Raw genomic sequence first — 19,989 nt, 5'->3', positions numbered from 1 at the left:
TAGCTCCAGTAAGTGGGGAGCACAAAGGTGGCTTTTAAGCTATCTTCGCACCATTCCCTGCATCTCCAATTAGCTCCTGCAGCAAGCATAGTTTAGCTGGACCTGAGGATCTAGCCCAGGATATTACATAAAAGACATAGGCCATGATTTTTTAAAAACGGATCCTCATTTTAGATTGCTAAATAAGCTATACTACACCATGCCTAGAAGCATCAATACAATGCATTCCATTGCCCAATGCAACAAGTTCCCATAAATATACATTAGCATAACATAAGACTGTGAAATATAAATCAGCCTTGTTTACTAAATTCTACTTACAGATGTTGATCAAGTTGCTTGATAACTGTTACATTACATGATTCTAAGGAATGGTAGGAGGGAAATCAGCACAATAAAAATAATGGATTTCAAGAAGGCAGACTTTCGCAAACTCAGGGAGCTGGTAGGTAAGATCCCATGGGAAGCAAGTCTAAGAGGAAAAACAGTTCAAGAGAGCTGGCAGTATTTCAAAGAGACATTATTAAGGGCTCAAGAGCAAACTATCTCACTGCGTAGGAAAGATAAGAAGTATGGCTTAACCAGGAGATCTTCAATGATCTGAAACTTAAAAAAGAGTTCTACAAAAAGTGGAAACCAGGTCACATTACAAAGGATGAATATAAACAAACAACACAAGTATGTAGGGATAAAATTAGAAAGGCCAAGGCACAAAATGAGATTAAACCAGCTGGAGACAAAAACGGTAACAAGAAAATATTCCACAAATACATTTGAAGCAATAGGAAGACCAAGGACAGAGTAGGCCCGTTACTCAAGGGTGGGGGAACAATAACAGAAAACATGGAAATGGCAGATGTGCTAAATGACGTTTTTTGTTTCAGTTTTCACCAAAAAGGTTAGTAGTAATTGGACGTCTAACTTACTGAATGCTAGTGAAAATGAGGTAGGATCAGAGGCTAAAATTTGGAAAGAATAAGTTAAAAATTACTTAGACAAGTTAGAATATCTTTAAATCACCAGGGCCTGATGAAATACATCCTAGAGCAGTGGTTCTCAAAGCCGGTCTGCTGCTTGTTCAGGGAAAGACCCTGGTGGGCCGGACCAGTTTGTTTACCTGCCGCATCCGCAGGTTCAGCCGATCGTGGTTCCCACTGGCCGCGGTTCGCTGCTCCAGGCCAATGGGGGCTGCGGGAAGCGGTGTGGGCCAAGTGATATGCTGGCCACTCTTCCCGCAGCCCCCATTGGCCTGGAGCGGCAAACGACAGCCAGTGGGAACTACGATCGGCCAAACCTGCGGTTGCAGCAGGTAAACAAACCAGTCCGGCCCGCCAGGGGCTTTCCCTGAACAAGCGGTGGACCGGCTTTGAGAACCACTGTCCTAGAATACTCAAGGAGCTGACAGAGGAGATATCTGAGCCGTTAAAGATTATCTTCAAAAAGTCATGGAAGTCAGGAGAGATGCCTGAGGACTGGAAAAGGGCAAATATAGTGCGACCTATGAAAAGGGGAATAAGGACAACCCAGGGAATTACAGACCACTCAGCTTTACTTCAGTACCCAGAAAGATAATGGAGCAAATAATTAAACATTCAATTTGCAAACACCTAGAAAATAATAAGGTGACAAGTAGTAGTCAGCATGGATTTGTCAAGAACAAATCATGTCAAACCAACCTAATAGCTTTCTTTGACAGGGTAACAAGGCTTGTAGATAGGGGGAAGTGGTAGAAATATATCTACTTTAGTAAGGCTTTTGATACTGTCTTGCATGATCTTGTCATAAACAAACTAGGGAAATAAACTAGATGGAGCTGCTACCAGGTAGGTGCATAACTGGTTGGAAAACCATTCCCAGAAAGTAGTTATCAGTGGTTCACAGACAAGCTGGAAGGGCATATCAAGTGGGATCCCACAGGAATCAGTTCTGGGTCTAGTTCTGTTCAATATCTTCATCAGTGATTTAGATAATGGCATAGAGAGTACACTTAATAAATTTGCAGATGATACCAAGATGGGAGGAGTTGCAAGTGCTTTGGAGGATAGGATTAAAATTCAAAATTATCTGGACAAACTGGAGAAATGGTCTGAAGTAAATAGGATGAAATTCAATAAGAACAAATGCCAAGTACTCCACTTAGGAAGGAACAATCAGTTACATACATACAAAATAGGAAATGACTGCCTAGGAAAGAGTACTGCAGAAAGTGATCAGGGGATCATAGTGGATCAAAAGCTAAATATGAGTCAACAAGATAACACTGTTGCAAAAATAGCAAATATCATTCTGGGATGTATTAGCAGGAGTGCTGTAAGCAAGACATGAGAAGTAATTCGTCTGCTCTACTCTATGCTGATTAGGCCTCAACTGTAGTTTTGTGTCCAGTTCTGGGCACCACATTTCAGGAAAGATGTGGACAAATTGGAGAAAGTCCAGGGAAGAGCAATAAAAATTTATAAAGGTCTAGAAAACATGAGCACTGAGGGAAGATTGAAAAAAATGTGTTTATTTAGTCTGGAGAAGAGAAGACTGATAGGGGACATGATTACAGTTTTCCATTAAATAAAAGGTTGTTACAAGCAGGAGGAAGAACAATTGTTCTTCTGAACTTTTGAAGACAGGACAAGAAGTAACGGGCTTAAATTGCAGCAAGGAAGGTTTAGGTTGGACATTAGGAAAAAATTCCTGTCAGGGTGGTTAAGCACTGGAATAAATTGCCTAGGGAGGTTGTGGAATCTCCGTCACTGAAGATTTTTAAAAGCAGGTTACACAAACACCTGTCAGGTCTAGATAATACTTAGTCCTGACTTGAGTGCAGGGGACTGGAATAGAAGATCGCTTGAGGTCCCTTTCAGTCCTATGATTCTATGATTTAAAAAAAAAATTAATCTCCTGCACAGAGTAGGCTAGAGTCTACCAGATCTGCAACTGCTAGCAGAAGCAGGCCAAGTTATCTCTTTGCTCTGAGAAAGAATAGTAGCTGTAGGTCCTACAGCTATTAAAAGTTGCTCCAAATGAACTGCAGCCAGTTAGCAAAGTCTGTATTAAACTGTGCAAGACTCTAAACTGTTTTATCAAAATTCGCCTGTGACAACTAATACCTTCACAATTATTTGAAAATTTTGCTCCAAAGGATTTTTTTTACTCTTCTCACCAGTGAACATACCTTCTCACAGTGCAAATAGTAAATTATTAACCTCTCAAACTGTTCGATTTCCATGATTTTATCCCAAGCAGAAAGTCACCATTTTTACAAAGATGTGATTATACTGGCCGTGAAAAGGAGCTTTTTACAGGAAAAAGTCAAGTTTTTCTTCCTCAAAAAGTTTTACATCAAAAAATGAGAGAAATGTAGAGAAATATTATGATTTTTGGCAAACCTATCAAAATATGAATTTTTGCTAGTGTTGTTGGAGAATGCTGCATATTAATTTTATTTATAAATGTAGTCTGTTTCTAGTGCTCCTTCAACAAAGCACATAAGCACAATACAATAATTTATAAATATATAGAATTACGGTCCAGGCTTGCATTCATTTTGTTATCTCAAAGGGGAGCCAAGATAACCCTGAATGTGTAAAGTGGTGTAGGTATCAGAATAGAAACAAGCCCCTTTTTCTCAAAAGAACAGATTCGCCTTCTGCCGTATCTGTCACTGGTGGACTGGTGCAGATCTCCTTCCCTCTCCCCTTGTGTGGTGGTGCACAATAAATATAACTGACAAGAGATAAGGTTCAAAACAAACAGGTAAATGTATTAGCGGATAGAATTACACAGATAGAGAAGGAATAAATGTAAATTACTAATAGCTATATAACAAACAAACCCAGTGACACAGCAGCTCTTCCCTGCAAGCATGAAGCTCAGGCCCAGGAATGAAACTAAACCCACACTGGCATTCAAGAAATATGGCCCCCAACTTAGAAACCCTAACTGCTTTCTCACTCAATTCCCAGCACTTCAGTGGCAGCGGTGAAGTCCAGGACCTCTACTCCTTAGGTAATTGAAACCCTTGGAGGAGGAACACTGGAGAGTCCCTCGATGGATGTCAGAACAGAAGAAACGGACCAGGAACCCTCTGGATGATGACATTTCCAGGTGCAGGACAGGTCGGATGGTAATGTGTCTTCTTCTTTTCTTTTTACTCCAGGAACGAATGGTGTTCTTCGCTGATGCACGAGTGCCACGAAGACCCAAAACCGAACACAAAGTCGCTGTGATGGACTGCCTCATCAGCCTGTGTTCACAGTTCTTTTATAGAGTCTATGGCGGGAAAACATGGTACGATCCATAGAAAGGCGGGAAACAGTCCGAAGTGATGGAACTTTGGGGATTCAGTTCTCATTCAGTCCAGTTCTATTCAGACCAGCTAACAGCGTACCGAGGTCACAAGATGGAGTCACAAGAAGACAGTTTTCAGACTCCATCTTGGATTGCCACAATGTCCTTAAAATCACTGATCATTGGGTCTGATACGCACACAATAAACCATGTGTAATGAACCAGAGAACAATATAACAGTCCAACAATTTAAGCCAATGACAAAACTCACATTGACTTCAGTGTGTGCAGGAGTGATCCCTTAAAGTAAAATTGTACCCATCATAAAGTGGTACAGAACTGCACTGCTCCAAGGGAAAACCAGGAGTCATTGTCTTTTGAGCACAATGCCTCCCAGAGCTCTTAGAGCACTACAGGAATGGGAGTAATTTGCTACAGCCCTGTGAAAAGTACTCCCTCTTCCCACCCACCCAACCCCCATTTCTCTGTATGGGCAGTCAATGTCATCTCCACCTTCTCCCAGCCCCTCTCCACTCAGTTGCTCATCTCTGCTCCACTGAAATGCATTGCTGTTACTCAGGCTAACCTGCATGTGGGCTACAGAAGTTCAGGAAGGAGTTCCTGCTCCTTCCCCACCACCACACAGCCACATCAAGGCTATTCCTGGATAGTTTTCAATGCAATATTTTTTGTGGTGGGAGAAAAAATTACAAGATGTGACTTACAGTTCTTTAAAGTCTTTAAATGTTCAATGTTAGCAACTAACCTAGGCCTTCAAATGTGTATACCCTTGAAGTACATGCAAAACTTACATTAGCATGTGTAAATACACAAATATTTTATTGCATTCATGGGATTTTGCATATACAAATGATACACATACAATTTTGCAGGCCTACATTAGGAATTAATGTCAAAACCCTTAGCCCTTAGGCTTCGTTCTAAACTGAAAATTTCAAATACACGCAGCAAAATCAAGATTTATAAGACTATAGTGCCATGGAAACCCCGCTAGTCAATGGGTACCTAGCTTCCCTACATGCCTTTGAAAGTCTCTCTCTCTCATAAACTTGTTTCCAAAAACTCTCAGAGTTCATCCACTCTAAACTTCTCTCTCTACCCCGCCGCATGTTTTGTGCAGTTACCTGAGAAGCTGCATTGCTATATGGTCTCTAATGTCATTCTTGTCACTTGGCTTTATTTTATTTGTTCAGAAATCAAAGCTAATGCACATTTAAAAAACCAAAATGAACTAATTACTAACCACCACAAGAGGGGGCAACTGAGATTTGTAAGTGCAGTGGAGAAGTGAATGGTTTTCAGTAGTAGCTGGGCTTGGAAGTGACTGACAAAACAGATATAGAAGAAACACCTTACCAAGTGCAGTAAAATAAGAAAATAAATACATCTTGCAACACACTGAATGTGTTAATTATTCTATTATTCTATTTCTGAGGTGATCCTGATTAAGAACAAAATACACTTTAAAAATAGCCAAACCATTTTCAAACCATTTTGAGAAGGACCTACTTGTTACTAATTCAAAGAAAAAAGGTTACAAGCAATAACCAAGGTGGCACTCTGCTATGAAATTAATTCTACAACTCTTTATTGGTCTCCACTGATATCCTTAGAAACAAAGTGAATTTGAAGATGGGGGAGCATTTTCTGATTTCTCACAACAATGTAAATCCGCAATAATTCCACTGGCTTCAATAGTTATTCTCAATTAACAATGGTGCAATTAAGCTCCAAAACTGGCCTACTGCATTTGTGAATATTTTGTAGCTGTCTGAGCATGCAGAGTTGTTTATTATTTGTATTAAGGAACTGCCTAGGACCCCCAGTCATGGACCAGGACCCCATTGTGCTATGTCCCGAACAAACACAGAACAAAAAGATGATCCCTGCCCTAAAGAGCTTGACGAATGATCATATAATAAAGTTGACCAGATGTTCTGTATATCAAGCTGTGACAGGCAACTGCCTTCAAATGTCATGCTGAGTTCTGAGTAGATTTTCCTCTATTATCTTCCCTTTCCTCTTTCTCTGGCAGAGAGATCTTTAAAGATCTCTCATAGATTCATAGATATTTAGGTCAGAAGGGACCATTATGATCATCTAGTCTGACCTCCTGCACAAAGCAGGCCACAGAATTTCACCCACCACTCCTGCAAAAAACCGCACACCTATATCTGTGCTATTGAAGTCCTCAAATTGTAGTTTAAAGACTTCAAGGAGCAGAGAATCCTCCAGCAAGTGACCCATGCCCCATGCTACAGAGGAAGGTGAAAAACCTCCAGGGCCTCTTCCAATCTGCCCTGGAGGAAAATTCCTTCCCGACTCCAAATATGGCGATCAGCTAAACCCTGAGCATATGGGCAAGATTCATCAGCCAGATACAGATTCATCAGCCAGATACTCTCACCAGAAGTGATAGATTTTCCATTGCTTGATGTCATCCAATCAAGACTGAATGCTGTGACCGTTCTCAGGGCACCCAGGACTGTGAGTCACCTTGTTATCCTCCGCTTCCAACATGAGGGAGTTGTGCCTGTGCATGACTATGTGCCAGCTCCCTTATAACACCCGCCTTTCAGCCACTCAGGTGCTCTCCTCTGGGCTACACCTTGCCTTTCAGGTTAACAATAGGTGCACCGCAGTTCCCAAGTCCCTTTGAAGCATTCCCCTGTGATATCCAGCCTCTGACAATGACTAATCACAGAAATCCCAGATCCTCTACCCCCAAAGGTGTCATGTGCCCCAGTTTCTTAGTTTTACCTGATATCACCACTCCTGTAAAATCACAAAGCACGTCTGAGCACTTAAAATAAAACAAAAGTTGGTTTCATTAAGAAAGTATGGAGAGTTAACTACAAACAAGAGAGATTCATGGAAACAAATCGTTACAATACAAAACAAAATTTTTAAAAATGAACCTAGGTCTAAACTTATTAACCTAGTTACCTTTCCCATCTACAAAAGTAGGTTTCCCCATCCCCCTCCCCTCCTCCAAAGTTCAGTCCATTGCAGAGCTGGCTGGTTTCACAGGGACCAGGATCCATTTTTTCTTTTGTGAGAACACTCCCTGCTCCCCAGATGTCTCCTCAGTGAAAGGATCCAGAAGGTCCTTCCACCTCTTCTGTTTCAGTATAACAATCTTTTGTCTTTATTCATAGGCAGAGTGATTCTGTGTCTATAATGTTCCTTTTTTATCTCCAAGTGGTTTTGACTGTTTGGAGTTGTCTCTGATGGTTTTCCATTGAAAGTTTTGGGATGGAGCAAGGCTAGACAAGGGAGCCTGACATTACATCAGCAGCTAACCAGGGTGGGATGACAACTTCCTTCCTGAATGGGCAGTCACCTAGACATATTATCCTCTGGTGACTAGCTTTTATGCCAAGTCCATAAAGCATACTTTCAATATATTTACATTATTCCTTAAATATTACTCAGACATATATCTCAGAATGATTATGAATCTTGACAAGCTACAAACTTTCTGGAGATTCCTTACATGTTACTCTTTACGGATAAATATCCTGTAAGATGTGTTTTGGTGTAGTGAGTTTGTCAGGTCTAGAGTGAGAATTGTTTGTGAAGTAAAGGGGACTCTTTACCAAGGAACCTCTGTCACAGATGCCTTTCTGGAAAATCTGCTTTAGCCAAATGCAAGTTACTGGGCTCAGTACAGAGGCAACGGGGTGAAATTTAATGGCCTGTGTTACACTGGCGGTCCCTTTGATTTAATGGTCCCTTCAGGTCTTAAAATAAAGTGGTATTCATAGAGTTAATCACAGTAAGACCACACCTACTGCTACTGTAAATCAACTTCCAGGCTTCCACCACACCACCTCAAAACTTATCTAGGTAGTGCTCTTGTCAGTGATGAGTAGGACAGACCGCTTGGGGAGGCTGCAAGGGAGGGCGGGCGTGGAGCTGCTGGGTTTGAAGAGCTAGTGCCACCTGGAGCGTGTCCACTTGGCGCTCCATAAGATTTAAGAGCTGCTCTGTGGCTTCTTTCTGGTGTGCTGCGTTCCCCTTTTGGTCCCTCTTCTCGCTGTCCCACCACTCCTTCAATTCCTGTTTCTCAGCATCGGAGTGCATCATCACCTCACGGAGAAAGTCCTCCTTAGTTCTTCATGGCTGCTTTCTAACTCTGCGCAGCCATTCTGCAGCCGATAAGGGAGGCTGGCCTCCCAAGGTCATCTCTGTGAAGTTTAAATGCAACATTTTACAGAAGCACTATTGTTTGCAACACAGACAAAACTGATTCAGTGCTTTAAAACACAGCCAGTACTCACACACATGTCACTAACTGGCTGACCCCAGGCAAGCATACATGAGCCACAAGACCCACAAAATGGTGAGGAGCCACAGGGGCAGGGTGACTCACTCTTCCCAGACCCTGCTGTACACTGAGCAGGTGGCTCTTGGGGAGAGCTAGTGCTGTTGGGGGGGGGGGCTTGATAATCATTCCTGTTCCCACACTTTCCACAGGATGTGATCATTATGAAAGATATCTTGCTGCTAAGGGTGAGCAGGGAATCAAGGGAGGGTCTTCTCCAAGCCTGTGGCTTCTGCCCTGGCCCCTATGCAGCTCGCCTGTGGGCAGCAACAATCCCGTTACGCCCCCACCCCCACCCATGACAGCACAGTGGCGCAGGAAAGTTACTGTTAACGGGGCAAGAAACAAAAGCAGCTCTGCAGAGGAACCTGCGGCAGCAGATTGCCCTGTATCTCCACGAGAGTTTCCTGGAGATCTCTGAGGGAGATTCCTGTGAAGTGAGGGAGTCTATCAACAGCCTGTTCTGCCCTTCAGAGTCGGCATGCGGTGGGAGACAAGCCTGCTTTTTGCAACCCTCCTGCCCCCAACAACTCACTTCAGCAATTCCCAAAATTAGATCTACTTACTAGGAGTCTCCTCTCCTGTTTGTGCTTCAGGAAGATCCGACTGCTGTGACTGGCTAGGCTTCTCCGGGGTAGAAAAGAGCTCCTTGCTGCATGCATCTCTGGCCTCTAAGCCATTCTCTGCCTCTGAGTCCCCCTCCCCTTCTTCGTCCAAGATTTCCTCCTCTTGACTCGGTCCACTCTCGACTGGCATGTGAGCCAATGAAGTATGCACATGGGCCTTCGCTGTGGAGGTGAGGTCACCACCGAGTATCGCGTCCAGCTCTTTGTAGAAGCGGCAGCTCATGGGCACAGCACCAGAGTGGCGGTTTGCCTCCTACGCCTTGTGGTAGGCATTCTGCAGCTCCTTCACTTTTACCTTACACTGCAATGTGTCTCAGTCATGGCCCTTTTCTATCATGCACCGTGAAATCTGTCCATAGGTATCATAATTCCTACGGCTGGAGCTCAGCTGGGACTGGACAACCTCCTCTCCCCAAATGCTAATGAGGTCCAGCAGCTCAGCATTGCTCCAAGCAAGGGATCGCCTGGTGCAAGAGCAGGCATGATCACCTGGAAAGATGCACTGAGACCACTGCACACATCACTGAGCAAACAGGAAGGGGACTTTCAAATTTGCAAAGGAATGTACGGGTTGGGGGTGACGGTTGGTCACCTGAGGGCAGGGCAGTAGAGTTCAAACCGATGATCACAGAGGTGAGAACAGGCATTGTGGGACACCTCCTGGAGGCCAATCGCAGCACTGTAATCGCCACGGTGTCTACGCCTCTCATTGGGGTGGGTTATTTTAGAGCACTACAACAGCGCAGTTTCTGTGCAGTAAGTGGCTTGGCAGTGTGTACACCTCGGGAGTTACAGCACAGAAAGCCGCTTTACTGAGCAGAAACTTGCCAGTGTAGACATAGCCTTATGTATTTCCTTAACTTTAAGAATGTGACACACACGTGTAAGTGCAGGATCAGAGTGTGACAGACTGACAATTTCTTGCAATATCCTGAATGAAGTTTACTGAATTAGGTTAATACCTTTGGGGGCCATTGTATTAAAAATGTAATTATGGAATTGTATATTTCCATGGGAAGGGTAAATAGGAGAACAGCAGAGGGGGATTAGGCAAATTCACTTCTAACATCTCCAGAGGAACTACCCCCACCCCACCCCCAACCACCCAGAAGTATTAGTTCAATCTGGATTCTCTGGGGACCAACAGACTAAGAAAGAATTTTTGGATAAATAGCCTGGTATTAAACTGACTCATGACCTTCTTCCTGATCCAGCAAACAGAAAGGATCTCTGCTCCACAGAGGACCCCAATCCTTAGGACAGTGTTGGAAGCCCTGTGCCTGCCAGAATCTGAGTTAGAGTTGGGGTTAATTCTGGTAAGATTATTGGTATGAATGTACAATGAATGTCCTATTGTTTTTAATGATTTATCTGTAAGGCATTGTACCAATAAAGGGTTAAAAGGGCTGGCTGTTTCTTCCAGGGGTAGTTCTGAGTGAACCTTTCCTGGTCCCTCTCCTAGCTTCTTGAAGAATATCAAATCAAGTTCAAGGTCTCAGTACTTATCTTCGAAGTGCTCCATGGCCTGGGCCCATGATAAAGCTGAGAAGTGACAGGAAGGTAGTTCTGCTCACCTGATCCTGAGGCTAGGTGCTGACAAATTAAAACCTGGCTGCAACAGCCCCGTGCAGGGACCCCTGTGCCAGCCAGGAATCAAGCAAAGCACCGTCTATTCAGTACACCCCTTTCCAGGATCTCCCTGCCCCACTCATGGAGGGGAGTAGTCTTCTGCTGCTCCTCTAGGGCAGCTCTCTGCCCAATTTGTGCTGCTGAGGCAGGGAAGACAAAGAGGGATCAGGGCTGAGAATCTGGACCAATATGTGAATAAATGTGGATCCAAGTGTCTGAGCTAATGTACACTTAGATAATGTGCAAATGAGTCCTTGCAAAACTAACTTTAAAAATGTGAAGGAAATAAAAGATGAAAGAAGCCAGGACTTATTGTAAGTAGAGCTGGTGGCACCACCTATAATTACCGCTCTCCAACATTTCCCTGTATGAAACCCTATTTTCAGTTTATGATTTTCTCAAACATCAACCATTTGGGCTGGAATCTTTTGGACCACGTCTGCCTCTCTCAAGCTGAAGTTGGTTTGGTTTGTTTGTTTTCCTGAAGTGTCAGCTAAAACTGTTCATTCTGAGACTATTAAGGGAAAATGTTTGACATGAGTTCAAAGAAAACCTCCCAACACTTTTGCTGAGAAGCATTAGTGCTCCCATGCTTTGAAGCAGGTACTTGAAATATGAGGGGAGAGTATCCCTGGTGCCTGGCTGCGCCTTTTGCTATGCCTGTGAAAAACCATCCACATTTGGCCAACTTGTGAGCCTCAGAACATCTCAGTTCTCACATGCTCAGTAGAGGCTTGCTAGAGCGTAACAGCTAAATTCTTTGAAGATTCTGTCTGCATCACCTCCTTTCAGCTCCTATAAGCCAACCAGATTGGGCATGTTCCATCCCCACCAAGCTACTGAGCATGCTGCATCTCAGGGCTGCAGAGGTTGAGCAGGACTTTTCCTGTAATTGATCCTCCCATCTGCTGGGGGCCATTGTGTCACAAGCACAAGACCTGAAAGCAGGGAGATTGTATGTTCAATGTTCCCCCGGCTGCCTCACAGGCAGCATGAAGAAGGCAGAAGCATGAGATTTGAATGCTGACAGAGGAGAGGGGGTTTCAGGAGTCAGAGGATGAGGAATAGCAGAGGGGAAAGAGGACAGGAATTGGTGGGGGCAGGGAGGGCAGAGTTGGATAGAAGTAGAGAGTTGAATAGGGAGCACAAGGAGGCTGAATTAAGGTCGCATGTTAATCTGTAAGGTTGCATGTTAATCACCCTAGATGTTGTAGTAATACATTTGACATGTGATAGAATTGCTTCCTATATTGAAGTTTCTTAGGCATTTAGTACTCAGTATTAGGACAATATGATGTGTGCAATGAATACATGTGCATTTCCAATTGAAGTCAGCACATATTTGATCTGATTCTGCAGCCAATGTATTCTGAGGGTATGATGGGATCCAGCATTAATGTCCAAATTAAAGCTGTCCAAGGTTAGTTTTAACTCATGTATTTCTTTTCTCCAGGATGTCTTTCTGGGGGAAACTATATATATACCCCTGGTTTGGGGCAAAGGGAAGGACAAGTCTCAGCCTCTTTGAAGGACATGCTGGCCAAACTGAAAGCACTAGAGTTCTGACATGTGTGACTTCATGCACTTTAGATGTTTGATTTGTGTAATTTAAATGAAAGACCCCTATCAATGCAGTTCTCATTTAAATTATACAAGAATCAAGGATACAGGATGTGTGACTTCTGGCGGAATAAGGAAGAGTGTTGAGTGCTCATCAGATATACCACTGTCCTTGAAACAAAAATAAGTGGTTATTTTAAGTAACCATAAGCGATACTCATGTGCAAGCCAAAGGAGATTGGATATTAAGAGATAAAGATTAGACGACAGCAATATGCCTTGCATTATAGAATGTAATCCAGCATGTCGGATATAACTGGATGTGACACACACAACTGTGCTGAAGGTTTCTTAAACTAAAGTGTAACTTTATAAATAACTCTGAATCACTTTGTTTTAAAAAAATTCAAGTTATCTTTTATAAAAATGGAGATCCTGTTGTGTATGCTAAAAACATAATATGCAGAAAGTAAACAGAAACGTTCAGCAAGGTAAAATGGACACCTTACTTGAGTAAGAATTGTATGATTTGACCTCTTGAGTAGCAAATACAAAAATTCTGGCCATTTCCAGGTACTGGCTGTGTTTAAGGGGAGGGGCACTTGTGAGTGGTTATATCTTTCTTTGTACACTATTGTATGCTTTTAGATACTCAGAGAATGACTGTGAAATACGAATAGCTCCCCTACCCGAATAACTAAAGAAGAAAACTTTAAATGGTCAAAATGTACATGAAGTACCAATTTCATAGAAACAAAAGCTAGACTTTGAGCAAAACTCTGCATTTTAATTACGCCAGTGTAATGATGGCATAAATCCATTAAAATCAATGGTGTTATTCTGGATTTACACCAGTGTAATTGAAAAGTTTATTTTAAAAAAAGAAACCATTAAAAAAAGAAAAAAAGAAACAATACCAAATTGATCAGTTAGCATCCTCACACTCAACCATCTTACAGCATTACCAGATTCATACATAACTTACATGATTCGCTTTAAAAGTGTTTCACTGTAAAAAAACAAAAGGACTCATTAAGAGACCCAATACTAAGGAATTAGTTCTTATTTTATCATGTTAACTGACATATTTACCCAACTTAGAAAAACTGAGAGATTTCAGAGAAACATCTTTGTATAAAAAGCCCCCAATTTTGCAGTTATGCATGTGCATGAGTAGTACCAATGAAATCAATAAGACTGTAAGGTTTTGGGGGAAGGATCATCTTTTTGTTAAGTGAATGCACAGTGCCTAGCACAATCGGGTGTTGTGCTAAATTCATTGCTTCAGTGTGGCTGCACTGGAGAGGAATTTGAGCCACTGTCTTTTGCATTCACTTTGCCCAGAGAAATGCTGTATTGGGGAATTGGGGCATAAGTGTTCCTATATTTATGTATTTAAATTGTATAAAATGTAAAAAAAAAAAAAAATCATATGTGCCACACGCCCAGAGAAATATAGAATCCATGCAAAGGATTTCTATGACTCTATGAAGGTTTAAGAGATACCATTCCTCTAGGGTCAGAGGCCTGCAACTGGCTGGCTGATTAGCTCTGCCTGCAGCACCTGAGAGATAGAACTTAATTACCTGACCCTTGTAAAAGAAGACAGCAGGAAACAGAGGAGCGAGATTGCAATTTCCCCACAGAGCTGAGGGGCTATGCTCCTAGTGGACTGCTACTGAACTAAGGAATTGGTCCAGAAATCAAATGGAGAGAAGGGAGACTGTGTGAAGTCCTTTATTGCTTAGGCTCTGAGGTAAGAGCTAGAAAACTTTGGGTTGCTGAAGTTACTGGTGTGAGGGAGAACTGCTTGGCCTGCACAGACATTTGAGGGAAGAGTCTGTGAAGTTTTGTTAAGAATGCTTAAAAATAAGCCAGCTAACACTGCTGGAAACTGCTTTCCTGGATTCCTTGAGAAAGCTCACACAGAATTACTCCAGGGAGTGAGCTTGCTCAGCAAGAGCAAAACATGGTCCAGTAGGAAGAGGGTGCTGTAAGATTGACCCCAATCCTTTTAGAAACCAAGACCATATTTGATGCCCACTCTCAGGAGTATGATGTAGACTTATTCCAGTTTTACTCTGCTATTCAGTGTTTCGGAGCAATGTATTGTACTACTTTGCAAACAGCATGGGAATAATAATAATAATAAAAAAAACCTACTTAAAGTCCCCATTAAATAAAACACTTCCATGAGCACAGTTTATTGCTAATTTATCCTGATAAAAATGGAATTCAGAATTTCTTTAATGCAACATGCAAATTGGAACTTTTAGGTAATAATGAAATCCCCTTAGCTCTTCAACGCCATTTGTACATACACTTAATAATTGAATTTTTAGCCAGCAACTGAAGGCCTGAGTTTTAAGTGCCACTTTATAATTTTTTTAAAAATGAAAAAAAAAACCCAACTCTGAGCAGTGTACAGACCCCTGCAAATGTATCTTTTTTGTCACTACAATACAATCTTCCTTCATTTTAATAAGTTATCAGTTTTCCTTAAATGTTTCCAGTTACTTGCTGTAAAGTGTAACATGCTTTAATTTCCTCATGTATCAGATTCATCTGTCAAAGTTCTTCAGGAATTCAGCCCATTCATCTTCAGAAATCTCAAAGGGTTTCTTTTTGTTTTCTTCCTTGGTCATCCATCAGTGAATCCATAAAGATGCCCAACGGAAGGAGGAAAGCCAAGTTGTATCTTTTGTCTCCACTCCCCCTTCTTTCTTTCTGTTCATTCTCCTGCTCACACACATACTTCATTGCCTTTTTATTAGTAATGGTTGTATTAGAGTTGCATAGGAGCCCCAGTCCTTTAGCTAACTAATTAAATAAAAATTATTTTATAGTTGTATAAATAATGACCATTCCTTATGGGAGTTAAAATAATAAACAGCTGAGAGCTAAATTTTCAAATAATATTGAATGATACTTTGCATAAACAACTATTTACACATGACTAGCACACAAACCTTCACTGATGTCCACAAATGGTGAGGCTACGTTGAACTGTTCAGACAATAGGAACTGCACCAAAATTCACTCACTCCTTATGCTGATTTTAAGGGAATACAGCAGTCAAGAGGTAAAGAGGAGGGTGCCCTGAGTAGAAGCCTGACTAAGTAAAACTAACTACGCATACAAGAGGCAGAAATAGTTGTGTGCTCATATACAGAGACAAGTGAGCCCTAAAGTCCAAATTCTGTTCCTTAAATCCAAATGAACTCCATTGACCAGTATTAGTGAGAACAGAATTGTCCTATGCTGTATATACTCTTTGCTTAAGTAATTCATTTGCTAATGTGAATCTGTAAACCTCAGTGTTTAATTTGAAAATTAAATATCAATTCTATCATTTGATTACCTAAATCACATTTTATAGACTTTACTAGTTTTAACAAGATCACGTGAGTGGGATTTATGGTAATGAAATTTCAGATCCTAAAACATTAACTTGCTTTGCAATTTATTTATTTTTTGTTAACTGCTTCCTGATACAAATATGAAACTATTAACTCATTTGTTTTAAATCAAACATTACAAATCGCTGTACTCCATGAGATTCTCTAATTAAGAGAAATGTTGAGCTCCATTACATTATTTTCTCATTTTTAATACATATTTGTATTAAAATCACTGTCAGCTGTTTAATATTTTTATGAAGGTTTTACCTCCATCCTTTGAGGCAAATTCACACACGATGTAAGCAGATGCAACTCCAGATCCAAATGTGACCTAACAGTTGAAAACAAGTAAAGGTACTCGTGAGAGGTGGTAATTCTCCTCCTCCCAAAAGCACTTTTACAAACACTGGGAGCAATACAACAGCATCATTCACTCCTGACCATGGCATTTTCCTCCATAACCAGGCTGGAGGTAATGTTCCTACATCACATGAAGGCAGAAAATGAAATGTCAAATTTTATAAATGCCTGAATACAAATGCAAGAAGTTTAAATATGAAGATAAGTGAATGTGAGTGCTTGGTATTAAATGATATTGCTATAATAAGAATCAGAAAATTGGTAGAAGGATAAGCAATGGGACACAGTAAAACCAGTGTACAAAAAATATAGTAATGACAGTAGTTTGCACTGGCAGGAGGTGCGGTGGCACTTCATCTGAAAGAAAACACAGAATAAAATATAGTAAAAAAATTTAAATGAATCAGACAGTACCACAGAATCTCTAGGGATAAAATTCCATACATGAATAATAAGAATATAGCCATAGGAATATGCTACTGACCACCTGACTGTGATGGTGACTGTGAAATGCGCAGGGCGATTAGAGCGGCTACAGAAAACCCAGTAATAATGGGGGATTTCAAATGTCCCCTATTGATTAGGAACATGTCACCTCAAGATACAGAGAGAAAATTTCTAGAAACTCTTAATGACTGCTTCTTGCAGCAGCTAGTCCTGGAACCTACAAGGGGAGAGAATTCCTCATTTAGACCTAAGTGGCACACAGGATCTGATCCAAGAGGATCAACAAAAGACACAAAAACTAACAGCAATTTTTCTTTTAAGTACATCAGAAGCAGGAAGCCTACCAAACAATCAGGGAGGCCACTGGATGATGGAGGTGCTAAAGGAGCACTCAAGGAAGACAAGGCTGTTGTGGAAAAGCTAAATTAATTCTTTGTATTAATCACCATTACAGAGGATGTGAGGGAAATTCCCACACCTGAGCCATTCCTTTTGGGTGACAAATCTGAGGTGTTTTCCCAGATTAAGGTGTCAATAGAGATGGTTTTGGAACAGAATGATAAATTAAACAGTAATAAGTCACCAGCACCAGATGCTATTCACCCAAAAGTTCTAAAGGAAGTCAAGTATGAAATTGCAGAACTACTAACTGTACAACTGTGGTATGTAACATATTGCTTAAATCAGCCTCTGTACCAGATGACTGGAGGATAGCTAATATAATGCTGATTTTTAAAGAAGGCTCCAGGAATGATCCTGATAAATACAGGCCAGTAAGCATAACTTCAGTACCAGATAAACTAGTAAAAACTATAGTAAAGAACAGAATTATTAGACAAAGAGATAAACACAATAGGATGGGGAAGAGTCAACACAGCTTTTGTAAAAGGAAATCATGCCTCACCAAACTACTAGAATTATTTGAGGGTGTTAACAAGCATGTGGCCAACTGTGATGCAGTGGATATAGTGCACTTTCAGAAAACCTTTAAGAGAATTTGGTAAAATTTATTTAGCAAAGCAAGCAGTCATGGGACAGTTAAGTGGAAAGATCTTCTCAAGGATCAGTAAGAGGTTAAAGACATTGTTTTTATGTACAATGTCCCACCATTTAGGTGGTCAGCCTTTACATCTGACTGATATTGATTGTATTTGCATTATTTTCTCTGGCCTCCTATCATCTGTTTGTCTTTTATAATTTCTGCACTGTAATCTTTCTGACTGCAGCCAATCCTGCATGCTGCGCTTCACCCACTCCTTTAAGTCTCAGTTAAAAACAATTTGGGAAAGCTGCATGAATACACAGCTGAATATTACAGCTGAACTGCTAAAAGCCTATGGGACAAGTGCTATCAGAGCATTAGGAAAAATGTTTAAGGTACAGGAGCAAGAGGAGGTATCAGATGGCTGACTAAAGGCCATAGTTGTACCAGTCCTGAAGAAAAGAGATCATGCTGAGCCAAATAATTATAGACTATAACAAGGTTCAAAAAAGAACCCTGGAGGGAGGGATAGCTCTGTGGTTTGAGCACTGGCCTGCTAACCCCAGGGTTGTGAGTTCAAACCTTGAGGGGGCCATTTAGGGATCTGGGGCAAATATTGGGGATTGGTCCTGCTTTGAGCAGGGGGTTGGACTAGATGACCTCCTGAGGTCCCTTCCAACTCTGATATTCTATGATTCCAAGACCTAGATAAGTCCATGGAGGATAGGTCCATCAATGGCTATTAGCCAGGATGGACAGGGATGTTGTCCCTAACCTCTGTTTGCCAGCGGTTGGGAATGGGCGACAGGGAATGGATCACTTGATGATTACCTGTTCTGTTCATTCCCTCTCGGGCACCTGGCATTGGCCACTGTCAGAAGACAGTCTAGCGGACTAGATGGACCTTTGGTCTGACCCACTATGGCCATTCTTATGTTCTTAGATATAAGCTTATTATCAGTACTGGAAAAATCATGATGAAAGTAATTGTCAACAGATTAAGGCCAGTAATAGGCAGGAGGTAATTGCTGATTTATACATGTAAAGTTCAATAGCTTTCGTTTGTAGGACTTTCTTTTTGTTCATTTCTTGTTGCACTTTTGTGATTGTGACCCTTCCCCTTGTGCAGACTCAAGTTTACCTCCTCCTCACAAAAACTGTTGTTTGTTATTACTTTAGATTATTTACATGTGAAATGCTAAATCATGAAATTGAGGTTGCAGGAAATGATGATGTAAAAGCTAATCTCACATTATTTCAAACGTTTACGTATTCTGTTGTGTCACTTTGACTTCTCCTAGTTAAGGACTCTGGTCTGCAAGCAGTGAACTTTCCCCTCAGCAGGAGCTGTAATAGAAGCACTTCTGAAAGACGAAGAAAGGCTCTTCTGTTTCACTTGAATAAGTTTTTTAAAAAAAGTAGAGAATGAAATACAGGAAGCCTTCCAAATCTTATTCGTTTGCAGACTTAGGGAATAATTTAAAGCAATTTTTAAGACGCTTTCTCTTGAAGAATTTTGTTGTTTGAAAGATTTAAAATCTGTACTTAAAAACTTATTGAATTAGTCACAGCCCTAATGCAAGGTGCAGTGGAGAAAAGGAAGATGAGAAAATAAAGCTCTGCACCTCTTCCACCCCTCTAAAAAGAGGCTGCTAGTTCTTCCCTAATACTCCTAGGAAAGCTCCGAGGCTTCTCTTCCTCCTCCTTCCTCCTAACCCCAACGTATTGCTACTCTTCCAAATCCCCCCCCCCCCCAAAAAAAAACACCTTCCAGGGCTGCTCCCCCACTGACTCCTAATTGCCAATAAAAAAATCCATAAAACTTTCCCCCAAAACCTGTGTCCGTCCCCCCATGGACTAACGAATCCCTACGAAGCCCTCCAAACTGCTCCAGCACCACCTCCCCCAAACCTCCCGCCTCATCCCACTCCGCAAATACTTGGAGCTCCCCACCTACCTCGGCCATCCCGCGCGCTGTTGTGGCTCCGGCTGCCCGACCCGAGGGTGACCTACCCTAGTGCCCCCCAAATCCAGCGCCGCCCCCTATAACCCCTTCCATGCTCCCACACACAGACAGCGGGGCTGCCCTGGCCTCGGGGGCGCCCCCCCCCCGGCCAGGGGCTGCTCGGGAGGGCCCGACTGGGGGGCGGGGGTAACACTTCGGCCACCGCCGCCGTAAGGGAAGCCGCCGCCGAAACCGCCATGTTAGGTCGGGACGCTGAACTCGCGCTCCGCTGAGGCGGGAGCTGCCGCCGGAGGCGGGGAGCGCCCCCGCTGCCCGGCTCCGCCCCGCGGCCTCTGAGTCGGGCGGCGGTCGGCCGGGAGGGGGAGGTTCCGCGGGCGCATGGGGCGGCC

The 19,989-nt window shown here is 42.2% G+C and overlaps 1 long non-coding RNA gene across 1 annotated transcript; it reads right to left on the bottom strand.

Annotated features, from left to right (window-relative positions):
- Nucleotides 1-14,619: 14,619 nt before the first annotated feature.
- Nucleotides 14,620-19,901, bottom strand: LOC125632353 (uncharacterized). The gene is made up of 2 exons (XR_007355271.2): nucleotides 19,592-19,901; nucleotides 14,620-16,562 (listed from the first exon to the last, which is right to left on the bottom strand). It is a non-coding gene; the product is annotated as an uncharacterized LOC125632353 (long non-coding RNA).
- Nucleotides 19,902-19,989: the final 88 nt, after the last annotated feature.

The sequence above is a fragment of the Caretta caretta genome, chromosome 2, assembly GCF_965140235.1.
Source record: "Caretta caretta isolate rCarCar2 chromosome 2, rCarCar1.hap1, whole genome shotgun sequence".
NCBI lineage: Eukaryota > Metazoa > Chordata > Testudines > Cheloniidae > Caretta > Caretta caretta.
Note: the sequence above shows the minus strand (reverse complement) of the source record. Positions and strands in the feature narration are given on the sequence as shown.